The sequence below is a fragment of the Oncorhynchus clarkii genome, chromosome 10 (genome assembly GCF_045791955.1).
Source record: "Oncorhynchus clarkii lewisi isolate Uvic-CL-2024 chromosome 10, UVic_Ocla_1.0, whole genome shotgun sequence".
Taxonomy (NCBI): domain Eukaryota; kingdom Metazoa; phylum Chordata; class Actinopteri; order Salmoniformes; family Salmonidae; genus Oncorhynchus; species Oncorhynchus clarkii.
In genome coordinates, this window is record NC_092156.1 from 22,112,310 (window position 1) to 22,139,480 (window position 27,171).

The 27,171-nt window shown below is 42.5% G+C and overlaps 1 protein-coding gene across 1 annotated transcript in view; it reads right to left on the minus strand.

Moving 5' to 3' along the window:
- The window catches only part of LOC139419192 (uncharacterized), a 133,918-nt gene that overhangs the window by 64,922 nt on the left and 41,825 nt on the right, over positions 1 to 27,171 (minus strand). The window lies entirely within an intron of this gene.

Below are 27,171 nucleotides of genomic sequence, written 5' to 3' on the forward strand. Positions count from 1 at the left end.
TTACTTGAAAAATACTGTCGGTTTTTTTGTTTAATAGGCTAAATTACACACAATGTTAACCCCAAAGTTATCTCTTCTTGCAATTTGTAGTCATTGACATTTCAGATTTACATATGATCATTTTTCACAAAGTAGTTTGGATGTGAACTACTTTTTGAAAATAACTTTAGTTAAGTAAACTATATTTTTCTTAAGGTTAGCTTTAGTGTACCTTAACTTCTTACAGTGTAAAGTAATTGGTAGCTTGATAATCTTTTCAGATGAGCTTCCCCAACACTGATTATACTGTATGTAAACATCAGGTGTTGTGTTGTGATAGAAGTGGCCTCTAACTGCTGGTCCAGGGTCAGAGCCCGTATTTATAAAGTGTCTCAGAGTAGTAGAGCTTATCTACAGTTATGCTTTTTACAATAGACCATGATGAAGAAGAGCTTGTTTCAATCCATATCGCAGAAGTTCAGCGCTATAGCGTGTTTGAAATTTAAAGGCGATGAATGCAGTCTCCACATTTCACGATAAACCCTGTATATGTCGGTTCAATTCCGAAATTACCTTTAAATATCAATTACTCTAAAGCACTGAACATCCATTATACGGATTGAATCGAGCCCTAAGACTAGATCAACACCCCTCTGGGAAGCTTTATGAATAGGCCTGTGTATTTACTTATCCTCCTAATCAGCTTTAGTTGGTGTTTTTCCTTGCTACTCTCAATACCTTGCTTGGTGCATTTCAATGTACATTAATAAAATACTTGATTGTTTGGAATTAACAGGGTGATAACACATTTTATTAAAAACATTTAAAAGCATTTAATGACTTGAATAAATATGCTTATGCAGCAATTGCCACATTTTGACAAAGGTAAGCAGAAAACTCCCTTTCACTAAATCCACAAAATGATTAACTTGCTGTACAGTATGTAAAATGTATCTGGTGTTGAGAATGACTGAGCAGCAGTTGTCTGGTTTATTACTGTGCAAGGCAGCCACCAGGTGCTGCTATGATTAAGTAATGGGAGAGGGGAAGAATACTGAACTATCTGTTATTTTTCTCCTCCCTGTGTTTTCCGTCTGTCACTCCTACATTCTCTGTCTCTCTCTCAATTCAAAGGGCTTTATTGTCATAGGAAATATATGTTTACAAGTGAAATAGAGAATAAACAAAGTGAGGAAAAAAAAATGAACAGTAAACTTTACAATCACAGAAGTTCCAAAGGAATAGAGACGTTCCAAATGTCATGTTATGGCTATATGCATTGTTATAACGTTGTTAAAATAGTTAAAGTACAAAAAGGAAAATAAATAAACATAAATATTTACAATTGTTTTGTTCTTCACTGGTTACCCTTTTCTTGTGGCAACAGGTCACAAATATTGCTGCTGTGATGACACACTGTGGTATTCCACCCAAAAGATACTGTATGGGAGAATATAAAAATTTGATTTGTTTTTGAGTTCTTTGTGGGTCTGTGTAATCTGATGAAAACGTGTGTTTCTAATATGGTTATACATTTGGCAGGAGGTTAGGAAGTGCAGCTCAGTTTCCACCTAATTTTGTAGGTAGTGTGCACATAGCCTGTCTTCTCTTGAGAACCAGGTCTGCCTATGGCGGCCTCTCTCAATAACAAGGCTATGCTCACTGAGTCTGTACATAGTCAAAGCTTTCCTTAATTTTGGGTCAGTCACAGTGGTCAGATATTCTGCCATTGTGTACTCTCTGTTTATGACCAAATACCATTCTAGTTAGCTTTTCTTAATTATTTCCAATGTGTCAAGTAATTATCTTCTTGTTTTCTCAGGATTTGGTTGAGTCTAATTGTGTTGCTATCCTGGGATTCTGTGGGGTCTTTTTGTGTTTGTGAACAGAGCCTCAGGACCAGCTTGCTTATGGGACTCTTCTCCAGGTTCATCTCTCTATAGGTGATAGCTTTGTTATGTAAGGTTTGGAAATCGCTTCTTTTTAGGTGATTGTAGAATTGAACAGCTATTTTCTGGATTCTGATCATTAGTGGGTATCGGCCTAATTCAGCTCTGCATGCAATATTTGGTGTTTTACATTGTACACTGAGGTTATTTTTTGCAGAATTCTGCATGCAGAGTTTCAATTTGGTGTTTGTACCATTTTGTGAATTCTTGGTTTCACCGCAGACCTCACAACCATGAAGGGCAATGGATTCTACAACTGATTCCAGAATATCAAGTATATATCAAGTTTAATTGATATATTGAATGTTATGTTCCTTTTGATGGCGTAGAAGGCCCTTCTTGCCTTGTCTCTCAGATCTATTACAGCTTTGTGGAAGTTAACCGTGACACAGATGTTTAGGCTGAGGTATGTATAGTTTGTTGTGTACTCTAGGGCAACCATGTCTAGATGGAATTTGTATTTGTGGTACTGGCAACTGGACCTTTTTTGGAACACCATTATATTTTGTCTTACTCAGATTTACTGCCTGGGCCCAGGTCTGACAGAATCTGTGCAGTAGATCTATGTGTTGCTGTAGGCCCTCCCTGGTTGGGGACAGAAGCACCAGATCATCAGCAAACAGTAGACATTTGACTTCAGATTCAAGTAGCATGAGGCCGGATGCTGCAGACTGTCCTAGCTCTCTCTCTCTCTCTCTCTCTCTCTCTCTCATACATATGATACATTGTAGACATGTATACCATAGCTTCTAAATAAGTCCACAAACAATGTAGCATCACAGAATAAGTGACATTGTAATAAGAAAACAACATTACACACAAAAGGGAATCAGTGCCCTTGTTTTTCCCATGTAGTGGGTAGTAGGTTATACTTATGACACCAATCTAATCAGTGTCCAATTAAAGCTCCAGTCAGTGGACTAATTGCTATTGTCCAGAGCTGGAGGAATCTACAAGGTTGTCTACTGTACCAAGTGGAGTTCCCTGGGGAGCTCATTGGCTTATAGGGTCTCTGGAGTTGACACACACACACACACACACACACACACACACACACACACACACACACACACACACACACACACACACAAACACAGAGACCCCCTACCTGCATCACAACCTGTTACGTAAACACAGCAGGCTCACCTCAGTGTGTTTCTAATGGTCTATCTATGTGACTGTGGGCTATATGTATTTACTGACTACACAATACCTAACTTTTTGATACAATCATATTAACCTCATAGTAAGTCAAAAAATTTATCCTAGTATATACACTGCTCAAAAAATAAAGGGAACACTTAAACAACACAATGTAACTCCAAGTCAATCACACTTCTGTGAAATCAAACTGTCCACTTAGGAAGCAACACTGATTGACAATACATTTCACATGCTGTTGTGCAAATGGAATAGACAACAGGTGGAAATTATAGGCAATTAAAAAGACACCCCCAATAAAGGAGTGATTCTGCAAAGGGTGACCACAGACCACTTCTCAGTTCCTATGCTACCTGGCTGATGTTTTGGTCACTTTTGAATGCTGGCGGTGCTTTCACTGTAGTGGTAGCATGAGACGGTGTCTACAACCCACACAAGTGGCTCAGGTAGTGCAGCTCATCCAGGATGGCACATCAATGCGAGCTGTGGCAAGAAGGTTTGCTGTGTCTGTCAGCATAGTGTCCAGAGCATGGAGGCGCTACCAGGAGACAGGCCAGTACATCAGGAGACGTGGAGGAGGCCGTAGGAGGGCAACAACCCAGCAGCAGGACCGCTACCTCTGCCTTTGTGCAAGGAGGAGCAGGAGGAGCACTCCCAAAGCCCTGCAAAATGACCTCCAGCAGGCCACAAATGTGTCTGCTCAAACGGTCAGAAACAGACTCCATGAGGGTGGTATGAGGACCCGACATCCACAGGTGGGGGTTATGCTTACAGCCCAACACCGTGCAGGACGTTTGGCATTTGCCAGAGAACACCAAGATTGGCAAATTTGCCACTGGTGCCCTGTGCTCTTCACAGATGAAAGCAGGTTCACACTGAGCACGTGACAGACGTGACAGAGTCTGGAGACGCCGTGGAGAATGTTCTGCTGCCTGCAACATCCTCCAGCATGACCGGTTTGGCGGTGGGTCAGTCATAGTGTGGGGTGGCATTTCTTTGGGGGGCCGCACAGCCCTCCATGTGCTCGCCAGAGGTAGCCTGACTGCCATTAGGTACCAAGATGAGATCCTCAGACCCTTTGTGAGACCATATGCTGGTGCGGTTGGTCCTGGGTTCCTCCTAATGCAAAACAATGCTAGACCTCATGTGGCTGGAGTGTGTCAGCAGTTCATGCAAGAGGAAGGCATTGATGCTATGGACTGGCCCGTCCGTTCCCCAGACCTGAATCCAATTGAGCACATCTGGGACATCATGTCTCGCTCCATCCACCAACGCCACGTTGCACCACAGACTGTCCAGGAGTTGGCGGAAGCTTTAGTCCAGGTCTGGGAGGAGATCCCTCAGGAGACCATCCACCACCTCATCAGGAGCATAACCAGGTGTTGTAGGGAGGTCATACAGGCATGTGGAGGCCACACACACTACTGAGCCTCATTTTGACTTGTTTTAAGGACATTACATCAAAGTTGGATCAGCCTGTAGTGTGGTTTTCCACTTTAATTTTGAGTGTGACTCAAATTTGATTTCCATTGATAATTTTTGTGTGATTTTGTTGTCAGCACATTCAACTATGTAAAGAAAAAAGTATTTAATAAGAATATTTCATTCATTCAGATCTAGGATGTGTTATTTTAGTGTTCCCTTTATTTTTTTGAGCAGTGTATAAAACAACATTCCGGCTACCTAATCCTATTGGCCGAGGAGCATTCCTTAAAACCTCTTCATCCTACCCCCCCTCCTTTTTCGAACATTCTGTTAAAAATCGCGCAACATTTCAGCGTCCTGCTACTCATGCCAGGAATATAGTATATGCATATGATTAGTATGTGTGGATAGAAAACACTCTGAAGTTTCTAAAACTGGTTAAATCACGGCTGTGACTATAACAGAGCGTGTGTTTCATCGAAAAGCGCAAGAAAAACTGGTCACTGAAAGCTGAAAAAAGTATCCATGCGCCCCTTTCATGTATTGTTTAAAGGAAACCAAATTTAATATGGACACGGATGCAATTCCTACAGCTTCCACACGATGTCGCCAAAAACGTCACTTTCATTGACAAAAATCCTTTGAGACATTACCAATAGATCCGTCATTCCATCCAGCCTACAACAATCGATTTTGGAAGATTGAAAAATGGACATTGTTTTCTTGAGTAGCTGCTATTGAATACAGATCGCCCAGTGATCAATTTGATCGCTTATTAACGTTTACAAATACCTAAAGTTGGGTTACCAAAGTAGGTTGAAGTGTTTTGTCAAAGAATATAGGCAACTTATATAATTTTTAAAAATGACGTTGCGTGTTGGAAGAGAGCTTTTTTCCTGAAGCAGACAGGCTATACAAATGGATATTTTGGGCATTCATGGACGGATTTAATCGGGAAAAAGACCAATTTGTGATGTTTATGGGACATATAGGAGTGCCAACAAAGAATATCATCAAAGGTAATGAATGTTTTATATTTTATTTCTGCGTTTTTGTGTAGCGCCGGCTACGCTAATTATTTTGTTTACGTCGCCTTCAGGCATTTTGGGGTGTTGCATGCTATCAGATAATAGCTTCTCATGCTTTCGCCGAAAAGCATTTAAAAAATCTGACTTGTTGGCTAGATTCACAACGAGTGTAGCTTTAATTCAATACCCTGCATGTGTATTTTAATGAACGTTTGAGTTTTAACGCGCATTTCCAGGTGCCTACTTGAGACGTCTGCATCTCAAGTAGGATCAAGAAGTTTTAATATAAACCTGGAACCCTGACATTGTGATAAATGTCAAGTGTATTGCATTGTTAAAACCTCTTAAGTATCCACCCCTTTATTTCAATTTCTTGACATACCTAAATCTAACTGCCTGTAGCTCAAGACCTGAAGCAAGGACATGCATATTCTTGATACCATTTGAAAGGAAACACTTTAAAGTTTGTTTAAATGTGAAATGAATGTAGGAGAATATAACACATTAGATCTGGTAAAAGATAATACAAAGAAAAAAACCATCATCTTTGAAATGCAAGAGAAAGGCCATAATGTATTATTCAAGCCCAGGCACAATTTAGATTTTGATGGCAGCAGTGTGTGTGCAACGTTTTAGACTGATCCAAGGAACCATTGCATTTCTGTTAAAAATTTTGCCAAAATGGGCCTAATTGGTTTATTAATAACTTTTCAAGTTCATAACTGTGCAATCTTCTCAAACAATAGCATGGTATTCTTTCACTGTAATAGCTACAGTAAATTAGACAGTGCAGTTAGATTAAATTCTTGTTAATTAATCTTTCTGCCAATATCAGATATGTCTATGTCATGGGAAATGTTCCTGTTACTTACAACCTCATGCTAATCGCATTAGCGCAAATTATCTCAACCGTCCCGTGGAAGGGACACCTATCTGTAGAGATCCGTAAGAGGTTGCATTTTGAATACAGTTTCATTTGAGCTTGATCTCTAGTATTGTCGAGTGTGGTACCAGCAAGTGGTTTCTCTATGTAGACCAATACATATATTGACCTGTCTGTCTGTGTATACGGTATACACCAATACACATGTTGACCTGTCTGTCTGTATATACAGTATACACATGTTGACCACTCTTTCTGTGTATACGGTATACACCAATACACATGTTGACCTGTCTGTCTGTGTATACAGTATACACATGTTGACCTGTCTTTCTGTGTACTGTATATACACCAATACACATATTGACCTGTCTGTCTGTGTGTACAGTATACACCAATACCCACAGTGACCTGTCTGTCTTTGCATGTACAGTGCCTTCAGAAAGTATTCATAACCCTTGACTTATTCCACATGTTGTTATGTTACAGCCTGAATTCAAAATTGATGAAATATATCTCAGCGCAAGTGACGTCACCGATTGAAATGCTACTAGCATGCATAGCTAACTAGTCAGCCATTTCACACCGGCTACACCCACATTCATACATACACACACAAACACACGCATATTCATCCACGCACGCATGTACACACACACACATGCACACACATACAGAGTGTCTATCCCCTCTTGCTGACAATGCTGTATGCTCCTCACCCCCCACACACACCTGTTCAGCACATTCAGACCTAACCAACTCCACACCCCCCCACACACCCCTGTTCAACACACGCAGACCTGACACACTTGGTTTGACCTCTTGAAAGCTACCCTCCTCTACAACACTCCATCTTTTGAACACACACAGACACACACATGCATGCACAGACACACACATACACACACAAAAAACATGCTAACACACACACACACACACACACACACTTTTCCCATGAAAAGCACAACATCAGTGAATCAGAATGTCTAGTCATGAGCATGAAGGTCCCTCAGGATGCTATGGTATGAATCACAGTAATTGCTTGTGTGTTTACAGAAAGATTGGGAGCGGTACTGTGGAATAGATTATATTTGTCATCCTTACTAAGAAGGCTGAACTTGTATGGTAATTGTTAACAATCAGAGGTGCCCAGAAGTTAAGTCATATTGACATTGTGAGTCATACCAAAGCAAGGCAGAGAGTTGCTTTGGACTGCACAATTTCAACTGTATTTTACAGGCAGAAAAGCCTAAAAGCAGGGCACAAATTCCGATACGTTCATGCAAATAACAGAGACATTATAAAATGTTCTTTAAAAACAGCTGTATAGCATACCCAGTAACCGTTTAGCATAAATATTGTGCCTGCTCTACTCTGAATAGAAACAGTGTCTTTGAGTTTGAGGGGTCACAAGTGCACAAGACAGCACATAGATCCAGACAGACAGAAGGGACAGGAAGTGATGCAAACGGCTGCTCAACTCTGACACAGACAGGATGACACAGAGGACAGGCGTGCTACACCAGTGAGCTCATCCCATCCTATCCTAGGACCTGGGCCTGACACCAACATGAGTGGAAAAGTGCCAGGGAGGCCAAAAACATAACACCCCCTCATCAACTCAGCCCTCCACTCAACACAGCTTTGGAAAGGATCCTGGCTCACATTTTTTATTACATCTGACGAGCTCCGTTCCAAATCATACAAATTGAGGATGTTATGTGTGTTAGTGTGACTGTGATTTCTATACTGATTGCTATTCCTGGCTTGTGTTTTCATTCCAAGTGGAATCAGCTAAAAGGCATCTTCTCTGTTATCAGTGCTCATTTTAATTGCAAATGCAGAGAGCGAGTTAGTAATTAAATGGAAAATTGCAAATTAACCGATGAGTCTAAAAGATAAAGCAATTCCAATTATTGCACAGTATTTTAGGTGGCCTCTCAAGTCTCCCATCCCTCGAAGGAATGCAGTAGGCTACCTAACTGCGTTTCTAACACAACCACATTGATGTACAGGCAAATACACACAGACCTACAGTGCCTTGAGTAAGTATTCACACCCCTTGACTTTTTCCACATTGTGTTGTGTTACAGCCTGAATTTAAAATTGATTAAATTGAGATTTGTTTATCACTGGACTACACACCCCATAAAGAGCGAAGTGGAATCATGTTTTTAGACATTTTTACTAATTCATTAACAATGAAAAAGCTGAAATTTCTTCTGTCAATAAGTATTTACTGTAATCCCTTTGTTATGGCAAGCCTAAATAAATTTCAGGAGTAAAAAATTTCTCAACAAGTTGCATGGACTCACTTGTGTGCAATAATAGTGTTTAACATCATTTTTAAATGACTGCCTTGTCTCTGTACCCCACAAATAGAATTAAGGTCCATCAGTCAAGCAGCGAATTTCAGACCCAGATTCAGCCACAAAGACCAGGGAGTTTTTCCAATGCCTCGCAAAGAAGGGCACCTATTGGTAGACGAGCATGGTGAAGTTATTAATTACACTTAGGATGGTGTATCAATACACACATTCACCACAAAGATACAGGCGTCTTTCCTAACTCAGTTGCCGGACAAGAAGGAAATAATATTATTTCACCATGAGGCCAAATGGTGACTTTAAAACAGTTACATAGTTTAATGGCTGTGATAGGAGAAAACTGAGGATGGATCAACAACATTGTAGTTACTCCACAATACTAACCTGATTGACAGACTGAAAAGGAATCCTTCAATGAATAAAAATATTCCAAAACATGCATCCTGTTTGCAGCAGTTGTAAACGAGAGATTCTATTGGACAAATTCAGGGATGTTTATCAACATGTTGTTCCGTTTGCTTCTGTTTAAGAAACATTTTTCAACAGAATCGGCTGAATGAATACACCCCTGATCACACGTAAACACAGTTCACAGTTTCATAGCAGCCACGTTGCATTCCTTCTCGCATCTACATTATGCACTCTCCTCCTTTCACCTCTTCCCTTCGCTTGTGTACTTCAATGCATAATAAATCAGCTGTATGTGACCAGGCGGGAAAACCTTTCCAAGCCAAACCACTACACACAGCCTACATCGTTGTCACCATATTAGCTAAAGTAAGGCGGCAGGGTAGTCTAGTGGTTAGAGCGTTGGACTAGTATCCGAAAGGTTGCAAGAGTGAATCCCTGACCTGACAAGGTAAAAATCTGTCATTCTGCCCCCGAACAAGGCAGTTAACCCACTGTTCCTAGGCCGTCATTGAAAATAATAATTTGTTCTTAACTGACTTGTCTAGTAAAATAAAGGTAAAATAAAACAAAAAAATAAAAAACATCATAGTCAGCGTAGCTAATAGAACTAGTAAACCCGCCAAATCATACTTTCTGATTTATGATCCCTTGATTGGGTGGACAGCATGTCAGTTCATGCAGCAAGAGCTCTGATAGGTTGGAGAACGTCCTCCAGAAGATGTCATAATTGCTGTGTAAGTCTATGGAAGGGGGTGAGAACCATGAGCCTCCTAGGTTTTGTAATGAAGTCAATGTACTCAGAGGAGGACGGAAGCTAGCTGTCCTCTGGCTACACCATGGTGCTAGCCTACAGAGTGCTGTTGAGGCTACTATAGACCTTCTTTGCAAAATAGTGTGTTTTAATCAATTATTTGGTGACATGATTATATTTAGTATAGTTTTATCTGAAAATGATAACTTTTTTCATGTTTTAACATATTTATTTTTCTGTAATTCACTGAGGAGGATGGTCCTCCCCTACCTCATCTGAGGAGCCTCCACTGTTGTCTAGCAATGATCAACAAACATCTGACAGAGCTTGAAGAATTTTGAAAGAGACTTACACAGAAACACTCACAGCTGTAATCACTGCCAAATGTGCTTTTAAGTATTGACTCAAGGGTGTGAATACTTATGTAAATGAGATACACTACATGACCAAAAGTATGTGGACACCTGCTCGTCGAACATCTCATTCCGAAATCATGGGTTTTAATATGGAGTTGGCCCCCCCTTTTAACAGTCTCCATTCTTCTAGGAAGGCTTTCTACTAGATGTTGGAACATTGCTGCAGGGACTTGCTTCCATTGTTCCACGAGCATTTGTGAGGTTGGGCACTGATGTTGGGCGATTAGGCCTGGCTCTCAGTCGACATTCCAATTCAAGGTGTACGATGGGGTTGAGGTCAGAGCTCTGTGCAGGCCAGTCAAGGTCTTGGTCCACACCAATCTTGATACACCATTTCTGTATGGACCTCGCTTTGTGCACGGGGCATTGTCATGCTGAAACGGAAAGTGCCTTCCCCAAACTGTTCTCACATGGTTGGAAGCACAGAATCGTCTAGAATGTCATTGAATGCTGTAGCGTTAAGATTTCCCTTCACTGGAACTAAGTGGCTAAGCCTGAAACATGAAAACAGCCCCAGACTATTATTCCTCCTCCACCCAACATTACAGTTGGCACTATGCATTGAGGCAGATAGCGTTCTCCTGGCATTTGTCCATTGGAAGCATGATCTCTTCTCCAGAGAACGTGCTTCCACTGCTCCAGAGTCCAATGGTGGCAAGTTTTACACAACTCCAGCCGGCGCTGGGCATTGCACATGGTGATCTTAGGCTTGGGTGCGGCTGCTCGGCCATGGAAAGCCATTTCAGCTCCCAATGAACAGATCTTGTGCTGACGTTGCTGCCTGAGGCAGTTTGGAACTCGGTGGTATGTTGCAACCGAGGACTGTCACAGCAGCCTCCTGTCCAGCTCAGGTGTTCGGCGTCGCCGGCCTTCTAGCTGCTGCCAAACCTGCTGCTGGCAAATGCCCTTCACTCACCAACCTCGGACATGTCTCGCCATCATTACACACATCTGGTTCCAATCCCCACTCTATCACTGTATATATACTCCCTCTGTCATTTGTCTTTGTCGGTCATTGTAGATGTTGTGTGTTTTCCTGAGAGGAATCTCTCCTACTATTTCCTGAGCACTTTATTATTTTGCACTTTGGGTTTGGTCATGCTTTTATATATGGTGCTTTAATAAATTCAGAAGTTCTGGAACCTCCAACGAGACAGATGCCATGGAGGTGGGCACGACGCACCTTCCCCCAGAGGAACGTATACACTGCTGTCAACAGGGGAGTCCTGCTGCAGGGAGTCGGACCACCCCTGGAACACCGATCCCAAAAGGAGAACCAGACGAGGAAGCGACAGGCCGAGCACTGCTCCTGCACCTTCCCAGGTAGGCGTGGACGTGCCTTGCTTCTCTCTGTCCACCCAGCCTGTCCTCCTTCCTGTCACCTTGCCGGACTATCCTGGCCCCCCACTGAGTCCTGCCCTAGGGGACTCAGGTTCTGCAGGCAATTTCCTAGACCGGTCAGTGGTCTTATCATTACGCATTAGTCCCTTTAGTCCCTTTTACAACCCCATATCAGGAGTGTCAGGGGAGGTGTCTCTCTGTGTCTCTGTGCCACCTCTGTAGAAAGTCCAGACCAGGGCACCCACGTCCCTATCCCGGAGGAATACCGGGACCTACAGGTGGATTTTTCGAAGACTCCACGTAACTTCCCCCTCATCGCCCATGGGACTGCACTATTGACCTACTGCCTGGTTCTACCCTCCCGCGGAGGCACATCTACCCTCTCTCGCATGCAGAGACTGAAGCCATGGAGGTCTAAGTCCAGCAGGCATTGCATTTCTACAGACAAAGGAATTCTCCGGTTAGAACATTATTGAAGATTTATGTTAAAAAACATCCTAAAGATTGATTCTATACATCGTTTGACATGTTTCTACGGACTGTAACGGAACTTTTTGACTTTTCGTCTGCTCCTAGTGATCGCGCATCGTGAGTTTGGATTGTGTACTGAACAAGCGAACAAGGTATTTGGACATAAATGATGGACATTATCGAACAAAACAAACATTTATTGTGGAACTGGGATTCCTGGGAGTGCATTCTGATGAAAATCATAAAACGTAAGTGAATATTTATAATGCTATTTCTGACTTCTGTTGACTCCACAACATGGCGGATATCTGTATGGCTTGATTTTGTGTCTGAGCGCTGTACTCAGATTATTGCATGTTGTGCTTTTTCCGTAAAGTTTTTTTGAAATCTGACACAGCGGTTGCATTAAGGAGAAGTAGATCTAAAATTCCATGCATAACAGTTGTATCTTTTAGCAATGTTTATTATGAGTATTTCTGTAAATTGATGTGGCTCTCTGCAAAATCACTGGATGTTTTGAAACTACTGAACATAACGCACCAATGTAAACTCAGATTTTTGGATATAAATATGAACTTTACCAAACAAAACATACATGTATTGTGTAACATGAAGTCATATTAGTGTCATCTGATGAAGATCATCAAAGGTTAGTGATTAATTTTATCTATATTTCTGCTTTTTGTGACTCCTCTCTTTGGCTGGAAAAATGGCTGTGTTTTTCTGTGACTTGGCTCTGACCTGACATAATTGTTTGGTTTGCTTTAGTCGTAAAGCCTTTTTGAAATCGGACAATGTGGCTGGATTTACAACAAGTGTATCTTTAAAATGGTGTAAAATACATGTACGTTTGAGGAATTTTAATTATGGAATTTCTGTTGTTTTTAATTTCGTGCCGCTACGTCCCACATACCCTAGAGAGGTTTATAAATTCAGTAGTTCTAAATCTGCGACTGCCTCCTCCTCTCTACACTTGTGACAAGAACAGACAATTTTTACACGATACGCGCTTCAGCACTCGGTGATCCTGTTCTGCTAGCTTGTGTGGCCTACCACTTCGCAGCTGAGTTCTTGTTGCTGCTTGTAGTTTCCACTTCACAAAAACAGCACTTATGTTTTGATGTTTTGCATCATTGAGTGCTGAAGTCATTTCCTGTCACAACTTGTGGACTTGTTTACATACTGCTGTGCGTTTTGTTGCTATCGTTACTTTGCTACCTGCCAACATTACGGTTTTTACTTTTAATTAACATTTTATGTATATTCTTTTGTTTTTTCCCCCCTCGCTCGACTTTATCATTCAACTTTTTCACTCCAGACGTTTTATCTGGACATGGTTTTACATGACCTTCACCAGCCGAAGCTAAGTAGTAGCATTAACATTATACCTTCTAATTGCAGTCACTGTACTCATAATATACAGGAGAACGAGCCTGGTACGCAGGCTCGAGGTCGGGGCAGCCCAACCAAGCCCAACAGCTCGGCATTCAACACCATAGTACCCTCCAAGCTCGTCATCAAGCTCGAGACCCTGGGTCTCGACCCCGCCCTGTGCAACTGGGTACTGGACTTCCTGACGGGCCGCCCCCAGGTGGTGAGGGTAGGCAACAACATCTCCTCCCCGCTGATCCTCAACACTGGGGCCCCACAAGGTTGCGTTCTGAGCCCTCTCCTGTACTCCCTGTTCACCCACGACTGCGTGGCCACGCACGCCTCCAACTCAATCATCAAGTTTGCGGACGACACAACAGTGGTAGGCTTGATTACCAACAACGATGAGACGGCCTACAGGGAGGAGGTGAGGGCCCTCGGAGTGTGGTGTCAGGAAAACAACCTCACACTCAACGTCAACAAAACTAAGGAGATGATTGTGGACTTCAGGAAACAGCAGAGGGAACACCCCCCTATCCACATCGATGGAACAGTAGTGGAGAGGGTAGCAAGTTTTAAGTTCCTCGGCATACACATCACAGACAAACTGAATTGGTCCACTCACACAGACAGCATCGTGAAGAAGGCGCAGCAGCGCCTCTTCAACCTCAGGAGGCTGAAGAAATTCGGCTTGTCACCAAAAGCACTCACAAACTTCTACAGATGCACAATCGAGAGCATCCTGGCGGGCTGTATCACCGCCTGGTATGGCAACTGCACCGCCCTCAACCGTAAGGCTCTCCAGAGGGTAGTGAGGTCTGCACAACGCATCACCGGGGGCAAACTACCTGCCCTCCAGGACACCTACACCACCCGATGTCACAGGAAGGCCATAAAGATCATCAAGGACATCAACCACCCGAGCCACTGCCTGTTCACCCCGCTATCATCCAGAAGGCGAGGTCAGTACAGGTGCATCAAAGCTGGGACCGAGAGACTGAAAAACAGCTTCTATCTCAAGGCCATCAGACTGTTAAACAGCCACCACTAACACTGAGTGGCTGCTGCCAACACACTGACACTGACTCAACTCCAGCCACTTTAATAATGGGAATTGATGGGAAATGATGTAAATATATCACTAGCCACTTTAAACAATGCTACCTTATATAAATGTTACTTACCCTACATTATTCATCTCATACGCATACGTATATACTGTACTCTATATCATCGACGGTATCCTTATGTAATACATGTATCACTAGCCACTTTATACTATACTATGCCACTTTGTTTACATACTCATCTCATTTGTACATACTGTACCCGATACCATCTACTGTATCTTGCCTATGCTGCTCTGTACCATCACTCATTCATATATCCTTATGTACATATTCTTTATCCCCTTACACTGTGTACAAGACAGTAGTTTGGAATTGTTAGTTAGATTACTTGTTATTACTGCATTGTCGGAACTAGAAGCACAAGCATTTCGCTACACTCGCATTAACATCTGCTAACCATGTGTATGTGACAAATAAAATTTGATTTGATTTGATCAAAAGCCGTGCTATAAAATCTCAGACAACCCAAAGATTCCTAGATGCCCTTCCAGACTCCCTCCACCTTCCCAAGGATGTCAAAGTACAACAATCGGTTAACCACCTAACTGAGGAACTTAATTTAACCTTGCGTAATACCCTAGATGCAGTCGCACCCCTAAAAACAAAAACATTTGTCATAAGAAACTAGCTCCCTGGTATACAGAAAATACCCGAGCCCTGAAGCAAGCTTCCAGAAAATTGGAACGGAAATGGCGCTACACCAAACTGGAAGTCTTCTGATTAGTTTGGAAAGACAGTACCTTGCAGTATCGAAGAGCCCTCACTGCAGCTCGATCATCCTACTTATTTGAGGAGAATAACAACAATCCTAGATTTAATTTTGATACTGTCAACAAAGCTAACTAAAAAGCAGCATTCCCCAAGAGAATATGCCTTTCACTTCAGCAGTGATAAATTCATGAACATCTTTGACGAAAATCATCATTAGAAATAAAATCCTCTTTAAATCTGCGTGTTTCGTCAAAGCTCAGTTGTCCTTAGTCAAGTTTTTTAATACTATATCTCTTGACACATTGATGAAAATAGTCATGGCATGTAAACCTTCAAACTGCAGACTGGACCCTATTCCAACTAAACTACTGAAAGAGCTGCTTCCTCTGCTTGGCCCTCCTATGTTGAACATAATAAATGGCTCCAGATCCCCCGGATGTGTACCAAACTCACTAAAAGCAGCAGTAATAAAGCCTCTCTTGAAAAAGCGAAACCTTGACCCAGGCCTATATCAAATCTCCCATTCCTCTCAAAAAAATGTGAAAAAGCTGTCTGCCTTCCTGAAGACTAACAATGTATACAAAACGCTTCAGTCTGGTTTTAGACCCCATCATAGCACTGAGACTGCACTTGTGAAGGTGGTAAATGAACCTGTCCTCGTGCTCCTAGACCTTAGTGCTGCTTTTGATAGCATCAATAACCACATTCTTTTGGAGAGATTGGAAACCCAAAATGGTCTACACGGACAGGTTCTGGCCTGGTTTAGATCTTATCTGTCGGAAAGATATCACTTTGATGGTTTGTCCTCTGACAAATCAACTGTAAATGTTGGTGTTCCTCAAGGTTCCGTTTTAGGGCCTCTAATGTTTTCACTATATATTTTACCTCTTGGTGATATCATTCAGAAACATAATGTTAACTTTCACTGCTATGAGGATGATACACAGCTGTAAATTTTGATGAAACATGGTGAAGCCCCAAAATTGCCCTCCGTGGAAGCCTGTGTTTCAGACATTAGGAAGTCGATGGCGGCAAATGTTTTACTTTTAAACTCGGACAAAACATAGATGCTAGTTCTAGGTCCCAAGAAACAAAGAGATATTCTGTTGGATCTGACAATTTATCTTGACGGTTGTACAGTCATCTCAAATAAAACTGTAAAGGACATCGGCGTTACTCTGAACCCTGATCCCTCTTTTGACGAACATATCAAGACTGTTTCAAGGACAGCTTTTTCCATCTATGTAACATTGCAAAAATCTGAAACTTTCTGTTAAATGTATCCATGCTTTTGTCACTTCTAGAATAGACTACTGCAATGCTCTACTTTACGGCTACCCGGATAAAGCACTAAATAAACTTCAGTTAGTGCTAAACACGGCTGCAAGAATATTGACTAGAACCAAAACATTTGATCATATTACTCCAGTGCTAGCCTCTGCTGTTCAGGCTAGGGCTGAGTTAAAGGTTTTACTGCTAACCTACAAAGCATTTCTTGGGCTTGCTCCTATCTACCTTTTCGATTTGGTCCTGCCGTACATACCTATACATATGCTACGGTCACAAGACACAGGCCTGCTTATTGTGCCTAGAATTTCTAAGCAAACAGCTGGAGGCAGGGCTTTCTCCTATAGAGTTCCATTTTTATGCAATGGTCTGCCTACCCATGTGAGAGACGCAGACTCAGTCTCAACCTAAGTCTTTATTGAAGACTAATTTCTTCAGTAGGTCCTATGATTGAGTGTAGTCTGGCCCAGGGGTGTGAAGGTGAATGGAAAGGCACTGGAGCGATGGACCACCCTTGCTGTCTCTGCCTGGCCAGTTTCCCTCTCTCCACTGGGATTCTTTGCCTCTAACCCTATTATGGGGGCTGAGTCACTGGCATACTGGTGCTCTTCCATGCCATCCCTAGGAGGGATGCGTCACTTGAGTGGGTTGAGTCTCTGACATGATCTTACGGTCCTGGTTGGCACCGTCCTCGGGTTCGTGCCGTGGGGAAGAACTTTGCGGGCTACACTCGGCCTTGTCTCAGGGTAGTAAATTGGTGGTTGAAGATATCCCTCTAGTGGTGTGGGGGCTGTGTTTGGTAAAGTGGGTGGGGTTATATCCTGCCTGGTTGGCCCTGTCCGGGGGTACAGTCAGACAGGGCCGCAGTGTCTCCCGACCCCTCCTGCCTCAGCCTCCAGTAATTATGCTGCAATAGTTTGTGTTGGGGGCTAGGGTCAGACTGTTATATCTGGAGTATTTCTCACGTCTTATCCGGTGTCCTGTGTGAATTTAAGTATGCTCCCTCTAATTCTCTCTCTCTCTCACTTTCTCTCTTTCTTTCTCCCTCTCTCCCTCTCTCTCCCGCGTTCTCTTTCTCTTCTCTCAGAGGACCTGAGCCCGAGGACCATGCCTCAGGACAACATGGCCTGATGACTCCTTGCTGTCCCCAGTCCACCTGGTCATGCTGCTGCTCCAGTTTCAACTGTTCTGCCTGTGGCTATGGAACCCTGACCTGTTCACCCGAAGTGCTACCTTGTCCCGGACCTGCTGTTTTCGACTCTATTTCTCTACCACATCTGCTGTCTCAAACTCTGAATGATCGGCTATGAAAAGCCAACTGACATTCACTCCTGAGGTGCTGACCTGTTGCACATTCTACAACCACTGTGCTTATTATTACTTGACCCTGCTGGTCATCTATGAATGTTTTAACTTCTTGGCCATGTACTGTTATAATCTCCATCCGTCACAGCCAGAAGAGGACTGGCCACCCCTCAGAGCCTGGTTCCTCTCTAGGTTTCTTTCTAGGTTTCTGCCTTCCTAAAGAGTTTTTCGTAGCCACTGTGCTTTTACATCTGCATTGCTTGCTGTTTGGGGTTTAAGGCTGGGTTTCTGTATAGCTCTTTGTGACATTGGCCAATGTAAAAAGGCCTTTATAAATAAATTTGCTGTAGCAGGGCAGAAATTTGACGAACTGCTACGTTGAAAGTCATTGAGCTCTCCAGTACGGCCATTCTACTGCCAATGTTTGTCAATGGAGATTGATATACACGGCTGTGATTATAATCGAAGAGAATTATCTTGGTAGATAATGAGGTCGGCATTTGATTGTAAGGAATTCTAGGTCAGGTGAACAAAAGGAATTGAGTTCCTGTATGTTGTTATGATCACAGCACGACTCGTTGTATCCACGGCGACTATTAAAACCTTCCCCAACCAGAAACCGTGGATTGATGGCAGCATTTGCGCAAAATTGAACGTGCGAAACACTGCTTTTAAACATGGCAAGGCGACCGAAAACATGACTGAATACAAACAGTGTAGCTATTCCCTCCGCAAGGCAATCAAACAAGCTAAGCGTCAGTATAGAGACAAAGTAGAGTCGCAATTCAATGGCTCAGACACGAGAGGTATGTGGCAGGGTCTACAGTCAATCACGGACTACAAAAATAAAACCAGACCCATCGCGGAAACTGATGTCTTCCTCCCAGACAAACTAAACAACTCCTTTGCTCGCTTTAAGGACAATACAGTGCCACTGTCACAGCCCGCCACCAAAACCAGCGGGCTCTCCTTCAACGCAGCCAATGTGAATAAAACATTTAAACACGTTAACCCTCGCAAGGCTGCCGGCCCAGACGGCATCCCTAGCCGCGTCATCAGAGCATGCACAGACCAGCTGGCTGGTGTGTTTACGGACATATTCAATCAATCCCTATCCCAGTCTGCTGTTCCCACATGCTTCAAGAGGGCCACCATTGTTCCTGTTTTCAAGAAAGCTAAGGTAACTGAGCTAGGTCCACAGACGACGCAATCGCAATCACACTGCACACTGCCGTAACCCACCTGGACAAGAGGAATACCTATGTAAGAATGCTGTTCATCGACTACAACTCAGCATTTAACACCATAGTACCCTCCAAACTCGTCATTAACCTCGAGCCTGGGTCTCAACCCCGCCCTGTGCAACTGGGTCCTGGACTTTCTGACGTGCCTCCCCCAGGTGGTGAAGGTAGGAAACAACATCTCCACCCCGCTGATCCTCAACACTGGGGCCCCACAAGGGTGCGTTCTCAGCTCTCTCCTGTACTCCCTGTTCACCCATGACTGTGTGGCCATGCACGCCTCCAACTCAATCATAAAGTTTGCAGACGACACTACAGTGGTAGGCTTGATTACCAACAACGACGAGACGGCCTACAGGGAGGAAGTGAGGGCCCTCGGAGTGTGGTGTCAGGAAAATAACCTCACACTCAACGTAAACAAAACAAAGGAGATGAATGTGGACTTCAGGAAACAGCAGAGGGAGCAGCCCCATATCCACATCAACGGGACAGTAGTGGAGAAGGTGGAAGTTTTAAGTTCCCCGGCGTACACATCATGGACAAACTGAAATGGTCCACCCACACAGACAGCGTGGTGAAAAAGGTGCAGCAGCGCCTCTTCAACCTCAGGAAGCTGAAGAAATTTGGCTTGTCACCAAAAACACTCACAAACTTCTACAGATGCACAATCGAGAGCATTCTGTCGGGCTGTATCATCGCCTGGTGCGCCAACTGCTGCGCCCACAACTGTAAGGCACTCCAGAGGGTAGTGAGGTCTGCACAACGCATCACCGGGGGCAAAATACCTGCCCTCCAGGCCACCTGGAAGGCCAAAAAGATCATCAAGGACAACAACCACCCGAGCCACTGCCTGGTCACCCCGCTATCATTCATAAGGCGAGGTCAGTACAGGCGCATCAAAGCTGGGACCGAGAGACTGAAAAACAGCTTCTTTCTCAAGGCCATCAGACTGTTAAACAGCCATCAGTAACATTGAGTGGCTGCTGCCAACATACTGACTCAAATCTCTAGCCACTTTAATAATTAAAAATGGGATGTAATAAATGTATCACTAGTCACTTTAAACAATACCACTTTATATAATGTTTACATACCCTACATTACTCATCTCATATGTATATACTGTACTATATACCATCTACTGCATCTTGCCTATGCCATATATTTATATGTATATATTCTTATTCATTCCATTACACTCGTGTGTATAAGGTAGTTGTTGTGAAATTGTTAGATTACTTGTTAGATGTTACTGCATGGTCAGAACTAGAAGCACAAGCATTTCACTACACTCGCATTAACATCTGCTAACCATCTGTATGTGACCAATAAAATTTGATTTGATTTGAGATTGCATGGCTTTGTGCTCGATTCTATACACCTGTCAACAACGGGTGTGGCTGAAATAGCCAAATCCACTCATTTAAAAGGTTGTCCACATACTTTCTTATACAAAGTGTATTTTTGTTTTTCATTTTCAATAAATGCACTTTTTCATGGGGTATTGTGGGTAGATGGGTTAGAGAAAATATAACACAATATAACACAACAAAATGTGGACTAAGTAAAGGGGTATGAACACTTTCTGAAGTCACTGTACATACACACAAACACAGACACAAACAAACACAAACACACACAGTGTCACGTTCTGACCTTAGTTCCTTTGTGATGTCTTTGTTTTAGTATGGTCAGGGCGTGAGTTGGGTGGGCAGTCTATGTTCTTTTTTCTATGATTTGGTATTTCTGTGTTTGGACTGGTATGGTTCTCACCTGGGGCGGCAGGGTAGCCTAGTGGTTAGAGCGTTGGACTAGTAACCGGAAGGTTGCAAGTTCAAACCCCTGAGCTGACAAGGTACAAATCTGTCGTTCTGCCCCTGAACAGGCAGTTAACCCACTGTTCCTAGGCCGTCATTGAAAATAAGAATTTGTTCTTAATTGACTTGCCTAGTAAAATAAAGGTAATAAATAAATAAATAAAAAATCAGAGGCAGCTGTCAATCGTTGTCCCTGATTGAGAACCCTACTTAGGCAGCCTGTTTACACCCTTGAGTTGTGGGTGATTATTTTCTGTTTCGTATCTGTACCAGACAGAACTGTTTCGGGTTCATTTCGGTCTCTTGTTGGTTTTTGTATTTTAGTGTTCTGAGTTCTATTAAAGAATATGAACATTTACCACGCTGTGCATTGGTTCTCACCTTCTTCCACCACAGACAACCGTTACACACAGAGGGACAACAAAGGGCCAATTAATATCAGGACCTGTATTTTTATGGAGTTGAAATATAACACCCAAATGGACAACAAAACTAGCCTGGTAGAATGGTAGGGAAAAAATCTCCCTGTCCCAAAGCAACACTGATCAGTGCCTGTCAATTATTGCAATACAAGACCAAATACTCACTGGACCAACTAAGAGGAATATGGCTACACCATAAACCACAAAATACGTGCCAGTTGGTTGAGAACCCAATGTCCGAAAGATTTTTGTATTTAACAAAGAGCACCCCTCAAATATTCTAGAATGCACAATGCATATCAATGGAGAATTGCCTGTAGTCAATGCGAAAATACAAAGGCAAGCATAAAAAAAATCATAAAAAGTAATACAATTATTCAATAAACATCAAAGGCTTTTCTAAATTTGGAGGAGCGTGGCGGCAAAGGGTGACAATTGTACTATTTAATCAGATTCAGGGAAGTGTATAATATTACTGTAAAGACCACTCCTTTTTCAAATTCAATTTTCCAACCAGGTTAATTTCTATTATGAGCCGTAAAATCGGCCTACATCATATTGACTCAAAGCCAGTTAGTGGCTGAATCCCAATTTGACACCATTTACCCCTAGTACAGATATGAAATCCATATCCGGTCACATTTGATGCGATTGAGTCCTATACCATCCACACTTGACCTGATAGTACAATGTGAGCCATAACCATCCCATATCTGCATTGTGATCAGATGATTGTTTTGGAATGTGTTTAAATGTCACACAGTCAGCTCACTGTCAAATCTAACAAATCTACTACGTGACCTGATACAGTATGTCCATATTTGACATCATAATAGCCCCGATACACCATAGACCACCACATCGTCAAATGAAATGTTAATCAAATCAAACAGTCGAATCCACCATGTGTTGCGTGCGTGTGTGTGTGCGTGTGTGTATGTGTTGTAGTGTCAGTGTAAGTATGTGTGTGTGGGTAGAGTCCATTGTGTGTGCATAGAGTGCAAAAAGGTTCAATGCAGATAGTCTGGGTTAATTTGGTTAATTCTTATGGCTTGGGGGTAGAAGCTATTCATGGTCCTGTTGGTTCTAGACTTAGCCTCATGGTCAAGTCACTATGTGGTCAGAAAAAAACTAGGCTCCGGTCATAACCTTTATTTGTTTTCAGGTAATCAGGGAATTTGGGGAAAAGTGTAAGCTGTATAAGCATATGACTCAATTCCTTGAGGTAAGCACAAATCTACAAGTGATTAAACTTTTACCAATCCAACCATTTCAGGTTAGTGGTTACTTTTCAGAGGCATTCAAACAGGGCCGATGTCTAGCTATTTGGCCAACCAGGTATCACAGGTTGACTTGAGAGTTGATGTTTGTCCACCTTCTTCCAAATGTCTATGGATGAAATTAAGTTAAACACCTGTTTTTGACATTAAAGTTGAGATACTGTTACCAAAAACACTTGAGTCGGGCTGGGGTTTTCAAATTTCGTTATGTTATGGGATACGTTTTAAAACACGGTTACGTTTAGGAATGAATTCCGAGAAGTTAAGGGTTGGTTTAGGAAAGGCTTAAAACAGAAGAAAAAAATATTGCCTAGTACTGGGATTGAACACAGAACCCTCGGCACCGGAGCGCTCCACCATCCCTGTCAACAACGCACTAGCAAGCCGCCAGCTTACTTGAAGGTAATAGGGCTCAGAGTTGCCCCTAGTGGCTGGTTTTGAAGGGAATTCTAGAGCTTCTATGGACCTGGATGGATGTCTAACTTCGACTTCAAACTAGAGTGATCTCCCTGATGTGGCAGGAACTTTGGGTTCGATCGCTGAGCCTTCCCACCAGGGGCTTCATGCTCCTTGAGAGCCCTGGCTGAGGAAAGGCTAAAGATGTCATCGATAATTCTCGACATGAACCCGGGCAGCAATCGTTAGCTCGTCTGATAACAGTGGCTAATTTATACAAGCGTCTAGGGAGTCCAGGCTATTGATGAGGCTGGCTGGGGAGGGGGAAAGCACCGTGGTGTCTAGCTGCTCATGTAGCTGGCTGGCTCCGAATCTCTCAGATTCTGTGTCTTACTCAATGTGACTGAAAACAGATACACATAGCCATGTATGTCACACTCTGTCACACTCTCTCTTTCTCTCTCTCTTTTTCTCTAACACATGCACCCAAACACGTACACACACACACACACACACACAAACACACACACAAACACACACATACACATTCTTATTCCTCTTTTGCTAATACTAGGCCCGGGTCAGATTTCTACCAAATGTGAGTTGCAGTATTTAAACAATTAACTCCCCCACCAAAAACAAACAGTGACAAGAAGTGTTAGTAAAAAATTAGTGTGAATGTTTGAAGTTGAAAGACATCTCCATTGATGTGTCTGACACACAGTGATTCGGCGCACTTGAACAGTGCTCAGCTAGGTTTCCCAGCAAACAGAAAACAGGTGATGCCTGCAGTCAAGGGGATGTGGTCAGATGAGTGTTTACAGCACACACTTCATCCAAATACTCTTTGGCTCTACGAAAATGGCTGGGAAGGAATTAAGGAAACCATGTGTTGGAGGATGTTGCGTGAGTCTTTCCAACACACACTTACTGAGAAACTATCAACAGCACAACACAGACTTACTTCAAGATCGATCCCACATATGATTGTTTCATGCTGCACAATGCCAGACTCTGATGTCGAGAAGAACATGTTGGAATGTGGCAGTTTAAAAGGGATTTTGAAGTTAGTGCGCCATGCTCCGATTTCAACTGCGCATTCAGGATCATAAAGGAGAAAACCACTCTGCGAGGCAACCACCACAACATTTGTTTGAGCCAAAGGGCTGCCATTTCAGAAACTGAAATCCCCCCCCTTTTCCCATTTGAGTTTCCTGGTGACGGAGATGAATAACATTTGTATCGGAGGTCACACCTAGCCCAAATATCATGCATCTTAATGTCCTGAGTTATAGCAATAGCACAGATGAAGAAATAAATGAGGTATTCTGAATATGGGTATCCAATCACTGCTCATTCGTAGGGGTAGATTTGCAATGCAAAGGGAAGAGAAGGGGAGGCCTTGGTGGGTATTCAACATGTTAGAGGGAAGGCCTTGGCAGGTGGTAATGATGGGTACCACACACACACAAACACACATACACCACACCGTAGAGCCCGAGGCGGGTGGGCTCAACAGTGGTCCTCTGGCCACATGGCCCCAGGCTAGGAAGAGGCTCACACATCACAGGGCCCAGCCTTCTTCTCCCAATCCACCTCATTAACCTGGCCAAGCAGCAGGTAGAGCCACCTCAACCAGCACCTCTACCCGCCGCCCACGCTCCTCTCTATCCATAACTATACTCATCAACCTCTCCTAGTCTCCTTACTTAGCATTCATCTTACTATCCTTCACACAGACATAATCCCTGGCTGTGTATTGCCGCTTTCCATGTTATCTGTTATTTGTAGCTTGTGAGTTGTGGAAACACTTTGTTGTTTTTATGTATTTTTGTTTTGTTGCTTTTTGCGCGTAGCACACTTTTCTGCGTGCTACGTGTTGCTAGTCCTATGTTGCTCTGCATGTGCTCACTGCTATTTTGTTATTGTAATTGTTTTTAATAACTTTCCCAGGGACTGCGGTTGAAACTTTTACTGAAAAGTTGGTAAACGTCCCTGTAAAATGTTTAAATATACTCAAATACAAACACAGAAACATACACAGACAAACACACGCACCTCAATTGGGATGGTTTCGATGCTGTGGCTTGGTGAAGGCCACTCATAGACATTGTTATAGACATAAGTTCAGCAGAGGTCACTGCACAGATACTCCTGAGGGAGAGACTCTGTTGCAGATTGATTTATAGTGAGAATACCATCGTTTTGATTTGTTTTTGCTTTAAATGGTGATATTGTACCGATCAATTAACTATGTCTGAAAAGTTTGCAAAGTGTCCATTTGAATTTTGGGAATGTTGGGCAGATGAGATGTAGTCGGTGTTTGTGTGCGTCTATAAGTTGTTGTTTGTATAAGTTTGTATTATTATAAACAAAAATGATGAATGATGGGTAACACTATCTTTGAACAACTTGTTTATAATGCCACATAGTGCAACATAAATCTTCCCATACACATTAATAATATCTCACATCTCCTTTTAACATTTTTTAGAAATGCATTAAGGCTATAGATTCCTTCACGCATCACACACAAGTACTATAATGCATAAAGATGAATAGATCCTTATAAGGCCCTATACGAATGCATAAGTGTGCATAAATGCATTTATAAGTCCGGTGACTCACAGAAAGTGTTTCTGTTTACTCCTCACTCTTTCATACAAACCAGTCAAAATGACCTTATTTAGTAGATTTTGTGATAATGTCCTTCATATATTTAAATGTGCCAAATAAACATACATAACACACTACCATTTCCCAGGAGTACAGGAGTGTTGAACACACACACAGCTTTTTCCATCCACATTCAACCGCATCAGTCGCCCAAATTATTGTTTGGATATTACAGATTACAGTATCACAACAGGCCGTCATTGTAAATAAGAATAAGGGAAGGGGGGGGGACAGAGACGTTGGGCTGGAGGGAATGGGGAGTTGGGGGTGTAGGCCCAAATCTATTTTTTATTCTTTTTTTTATATACTGTACAATTGTATTATTACAAAATAAACTAATAAAAAGAGCAATAAATGAGTTCCAAATCTCTCTGATAATAACTGCACATTTTCAGTTTTCCCCTCCCCACTCAGACCACTCCCAGACAGTCCTAGCAAAATTCTTGCTTGAGAAATTGCCATTTGCTAAGAAGCTATTTTTGTTTATTTTTGACCATTCCATTTTTTTTTATTGAAACAATCACAGTAAAGTATTTAATTGTTACCCAGAAAGGATTTGATATTTAGATTTTAAAAAATGGCTGCATTGGACCTTTAAAAAGGTTTTCCACAGTTTTTTGACTGACAGGTCAAATATGTATTTGTTTCTTCAGCGGCAAAGCTTATGGAGAGAATATCATAAAATATTGATATACTGTATCTAGCAGGTGAACTACGGTATGAGAACAATGTAATTCCAGAGCTCTGTTGATGACACTAATCAAAATAGCCTGATTATATTAGAAAAGATTGCCATTTTCAATCAGACTTCCTGTGCTCTGTCTGTCAGACCGAAATAAATTCATGCATTAGCCAGCCTAATAACGACTGATCTAATTGGTGTTCAGTGTGCATTGACATTATTTTCCAGGTGAACTGGAAAACATTCAGTATAGCCTATTTCCCTTTCTGTTTTGAAACTCTAAAGCACTAAGGCTTCTTCCTTGTATTTGTAGGCAATTGCTTTTTCCTCCCTCCCTTGCTCCCTCAAATACTTTCAGATCCAGTCAAACTTTGATGGACTTCCATTTGGAGACCTTCATTGCATCCTCCTACACACCACAAAACGTTTATTCTGTGCGTTGTGCTAAGCCGTCTCTTGATGTTATTAGCCCAATGCAGGGCAGGGCAGAGCAGATGAGAGCAAGCAGCGTATCGCACAGTTGACACACATTAGTTGTATTTCCTATTTGAGCTGATAAAAATTGGGATATTGAAGGCTGAAAATTGTGCCTGAAATTGGAACTCCTGAGCTTGGCGAGAGGAGAGTAATCTTCAAGAGTTTGCTGTCGTCTAATGGTTTCCGCGGCCCTCTCTCTCTTCTTCCATTCTCATGTTCACCAGCGATACGCCG